The following is a 5,337-nucleotide window of genomic DNA, read 5'->3' on the forward strand; positions in this document are numbered from 1 at the left end:
CTGAGTTTAATATCATTCCTAATCAGGAAGGCTAGGATAACTGTTTTTTCTCGCTTAAGAAAGATTTCAAAATTCAAATCAGAGAGCATGTTCTCTGTCTTATTATCAAGAGATAATCTTGAATCTACTCTAATTTGTTTATTTCTTACAGTAAATTATTTACTAATTCATTTAAAAATACTATTTGTTGTCTTAGTTTGAGTGTCACCTTGTTCTAACATGCAGGAAATAAAGCAATAAATAAAATAGACAAAACTCCAGCTTTCAGTAAGCATTTGGAAGTAAGTCATAGGGAAACGCAAATTTAAAACCACAGGGACCTGCATTTATAAGTTTGCCTGATGACTAACTGAAGGAGCATCAACTGCAAACAGTAGATAAGAAACCAAAAGGAGGAAACCTACAAATTCACACAGATGTGCATTGATTTGCTGCAAGGGCAGTTTGGTGCAGAGAGAAGCTAGAAGGAAGCTGAAGCTCTAGAAAACTCAAAACTTCAAACTTCATTCAAAAATCTGAGAACACATTCTGGGACTGCAGAGGCAAATCAAACTTGCTTGGGTACAATTTATTTGTTGTTTGCCTCTCAAGGTTGACTTTAAAACTAATTGAAATGGTACAATTTATTTGTTGTTTTTTTCTCAAGGCTGACTTTAAAACTAATTGAAGTGGTAATATTTTATTAGAAATATATTTACAAATTTATTTAGAATTTATATTTATAAACATTTATAAATTACGTTATGTTAATAAATAATATTCTCCAAAAGTGTCAAGGGAAGTTATTTTTTTCTCATCATTCCAGATAGTTCCATTAGCTTTATTGAATTATTCTCCCAGTACTTAGGAAAAACATAGATACAAAGCCCTTAGTTTTAATGTACTTAAATTATGTAAGATCAGAAAAATAATGCAGCAATTTGGATTTAAAATGAGATACAATTTGAATAGAAGATGAAAGGATGGCAAATAGGCCCATGAAAAGATGCTTAAACATTGTTAGTCATTGGAGAAATGCAAATTAAAACCACGATGAGATAACTCAGATATATAGCTTCACACCTACTAAGATGGCTATAATCAGAAAAGACAGACAATAACAAGTGTTGGTGAGGATGTGGAGGAACTGGAATTCTCTTACTCTGATGGTGAGAATGTAAAATGACAACTGTTTTGGGTTTGCAATTGATCGCACCACCATATAATCTTGCCATTCCACTCCTAAGTATTTGCCCACTGGAAAAGAAAGCATAGGTCCATAGAAAGACTGTACACAAATGTTCATATCAACTTTATTTGTAATAGCAAAAAACCCTCTAAAACAAAATAAAAAAAACCCCAGCCCTAAATGCCCATCAATAGATAAATAGTAAATAATTATACACACACACACACACACACACAATGGAATACTACTTAGCAATAAAAAGGAGTGAACTATTAATGCACAAACTACATAGATAGATCTCAAAATAATCATGTTGAGTGAAAGAAAAGACAAAAAATACCTACTGTATGGTTGCATTTACATAAAAATGTAGAAAATGCAAACTAATCTATGGTGACAGAAAACAAATCAGTGGCTGCTTGGGTTTGGGGGGATGTGGGAAAGGACATGATGGAGTGGTAACACGCAACATTAAATACGTTCATTATCTTGATACTGATGATGGTTTCATGAGTGTACACATATATCAAAACATAAATTTAAATTTATGAAGTTTATTGTATGTCAGTTATACTTCAATAAAACCGTTAAAATTTAATGAGACACCGGTGTGATATTTGTGAATTTACTCATTTGCTTTTCTTTCATTTAACAGAATTTGTTGAGTGTCCAACTGTGCCAGAAGATAAAAGAGGAATGAGATGGTTTGCTTTAAAGTCCAGTCCAGAGGCCAGATAATGATAGTTCTGTGAGATAGTCTTGTTAGATATATCCATAGGAAGCTAAGAAAATGTCAAGATCAGTGTGTGTGCCGGGGAAGGCTTTTCAGAAGACCTTAAGCCTGAGCTTTGTTCTGAAGTCTATAGAGGTGGTTAGGGACAGTGAGGAGGGGTTGTATGTTTGTCTTTAGCAAGGCCTAGGGTGAGAGAACAGGTCCTGCGCAAGAAAAGCAAATTATAGAGGAGAAGAAGAAGGTTTTGAAACAAGACAGGATAGTAACTAGACACTGATCACTAATAGCCGGGGACGCTGTGATCAGGAATTTGGGTCTGATATTGAAGGCCTGGGGGCCACAGAGGATTTTAAACAAGGGAGAACATGATCAGATCGCATGGTGACTAAGAGCACAGGTATGTTGAGTTGAGAAAGAAAAACTGACATTTTACTCTTAAGTTGTCTATAATTATGGTTAAGTAAGCATAGTTAGTCTTTAAGTTCTGCTAATAGCTTTTCCTGTCATTTTCAGATGTGTATAATTCTTTCCATCCCTGCTGCAATTGCCTTAGCTCTGATCCTCATTATTGCTTACTTGGTTTACCACAATATCCTTGAACTGGTGCTTCCCCTGTCTTCAGTCCTGCCTCTCTCTAAACCATTTGCTACCGGCAGCTTAAAACATTTTTCTAAAATTCAAATCTGATCCTCTCATTCATAACTGAAAACCTGATCTTCAGCCTCCAGTCTTGCTCCTTAATCAACACAATCTCCATATTCCCAATAATAATCACAGTCATAGTGCACTTAAAAAGCATCCACTATATGCCAGGAACTGTGCTAAGCTCTTTACTTTTACCTCATTAAATTCTCTCCATACATCATTATTATTATTATCATCACTATTTTATAGACAAGATAACTGATTCCTAGTATAAAGGAGGAGAAATTTTCCCCTATCCTCTTATATTCAGTGTTTGGGGCATGTGAATTAAATCGACAAAAGATTAATGAGGGAAAAAAACAGAACTTACACATGCAGCACACATATATGCAGGAGAATTCAGTGATGAGTAACTCGATGGTGGAGTTTATATACCTAACTTCTTAGGTAATGGGGAATAAGAGAAAGGGCACTTTTTGAAAAGATAAATGAAGAATAAGATAAATTCTCCCTTAGGAGATTATACATGGGCGATATGATAGATATCTGTTCGGGTGTGCTGTCTACTTAAGTCAAGAAGATAAGAGTTGCTCCTGAATAGGGGGTTATGACAGTTGAGCTCTTTTGGAAGGCCCTGCTTTAGGCAGATAAGGGATTTCAGGACCTCAAATGCCTTGAGCTCAAAATAATTCTTATGCAAAAGTGGCATATTTGGAGGTAGCATAGCCTGATCTCCTTCATTATAAAAGTTTAATAATGTATCTGAGGTCATACAGCTAATAAGTATAATTGAATAACCTGTCTAAAAAAAATTAGAGAAAAAACCTTTAAATTTGTCTTTAAAGATAAATTTTGTATGGAATAATATTTTTTTTTTTACTTACACTTGCAAGACAGACCAGTTATTAGAGAACTGGCTTTCTGAACAAAAATGCAGACAGATATTTAAAGGCAAAAATCGCAAGGTCAGAATACTTCAAATTGTTATCAGTTGACAAGTCTGCTTGGTTGCATTTAGGTCAGTTTTGATAAAAGCAATTTAAAAATTTCTCTTAATTAAAAAATAACACGTCAACACCAAACAACAACAGAAAAGAAAATCCAGGTGTCTGTTTTTCATGGCTTATGTGGTACTATAGGAATGTAAGGCCTTTTCTGAACTATGAAAATGTAAATTAGGAAAAAACTAAGCTGCAGTATAAAGAATAGGTTAGAGGAAGGCATATTTGGAGAGGGAAACCAGTTACAGCAATTCAGGCAAGCGATCTTAAGGCCGGACTAAGGCAATGGCAGAAGGGATGGAAAGAAGTGGATCAATTTTAAAACTATAAATGAGAGGAAAGGACATGTAGCAATTGCTTTAGCCTAGTTCCGAGTTTTGGATAAGGTGTCTTCACATAATTAAATGCATCTTTAATGATGAGCATCAAGATTTTCAACAAAAACCCTCTTTCGTAGAAATGTTAGACTTGCCTCCTCTCTCTGGTTTCTTGGGCAATAATTGGGATGTTTTTGCCATTCACTGGGATAGAACACAGAAGCTGGTCAAAAACAACAATTCTTAGACAAATTGATTTAAACATGTATTACGGTTTATTGCTAGCAAGAGAATGGTGAGTGTATAGAAATGAGGAGTTATAGTTGAGAAAACAAAAGTTTACACTGGCAGCTAATTTTTGGAAAGCAGCTAGTAACTTAATGAACACAGCTTTATTCACAGTCATAAAAACACCATTTTGGTTATTATAGAGGAAATCTAGGGCAGAATACTGAAATGCCAGGTGTATTGCCTATCAGAAATAAATACACCATTCATCTAAGAAGCAAATGATAAGGATACATCTTGGGCTGTTAATTGGAATGACAAAGTTTCATTCCCCTGTAGTAGTTCCTAGAAGTTCCAGTGTACGGGGAAAGCAGGAACCCCACTTAAAGAAGGAAGAAGCAGAGACCCCAAGCAACAAGTTCTAATTTTGAACAGGTGGCTTCCAGTTTATTTCTCAAACTACCAAGTCAGAAGCAGAAACAAGGTTTGCCTAGTTCTTGGTTTAGGGCAACTTCCCCCCACCCCCCTTTGTTGTGCAGGTTCAGGTTTTAATTGTCGTCAGGTGAGATGGTGAGTTAATTTTGGAATGTGTTGAGTTGAGGGACTGGAGAGATGTCTGAAGTCTAGTTGGAAGATGGACATATGAGTCCAGAACTTGACTGACTTAGGTTGCAAATCGATTTAGATTGTACATTTACTAAAATTATTGTGAAAAGAAGGGCTTACGTTATGGTTTAATCGCAGTTCGACGTAGCGTCATAAAGGGCGTATACACTATTTTGCAAAGCACTCTATGCCTAGTGTCTAGAAATGTGATTGGCACAGTGTCATAAACAGTTCCATAATGAATATTTTAGAAATCAGAACCTGACGTTCCCTTCTTTCGCACCTCTTGCCCCTTTAAGAAAGACTAGGAAAGGGAAGAGAATGCGCTGCTGGGAAGGAAGGCGGGGCCTGCCGCCCGGGGTCCCGCTGCCGCCGTCCTGCCCGCGGCGAGCCTCAGGCTCTAGAAGCGGGACCCACTTGTTCTAAAGAATGCACGAAAAGACGAGCAAAGCAAGTGACAGACGTGCCCTGTGCTTTAGCTTCCCAGGGTGGTGTAAGCAAAGCCAGGTAAGGCGCAAAAGGCTGGCTGTGCCTGTCCCTTTAAGACCGACTCCTGTCCTTAGAGGGAAATAACACGGTCACAAACACGTTTGGAACTTACCCATCTGAATCTGTCTTCTTATCATTTAATGCATATAC

At 36.7% G+C, this 5,337-nt stretch overlaps 1 protein-coding gene across 2 annotated transcripts in view; it reads left to right on the forward strand.

Moving 5' to 3' along the window:
* The first annotated feature begins 5,044 nt into the window (after positions 1–5,044).
* Positions 5,045–5,337, forward strand: part of ETFBKMT (electron transfer flavoprotein beta subunit lysine methyltransferase) — an 8,099-nt gene continuing 7,806 nt past the window's right edge. The window contains exon 1 of one of the 2 annotated variants that reach the window (XM_011363136.2): positions 5,045–5,205. The gene's annotated coding sequence lies outside the window, so the exon portion shown is untranslated. The remainder of the gene's footprint in view (positions 5,206–5,337) is intronic. The other variant, XM_023532392.1, reaches the window with a different exon arrangement.

The sequence above is a fragment of the Pteropus vampyrus genome, unplaced genomic scaffold (assembly GCF_000151845.1).
Source record: "Pteropus vampyrus isolate Shadow unplaced genomic scaffold, Pvam_2.0 Scaffold82, whole genome shotgun sequence".
Taxonomy (NCBI): domain Eukaryota; kingdom Metazoa; phylum Chordata; class Mammalia; order Chiroptera; family Pteropodidae; genus Pteropus; species Pteropus vampyrus.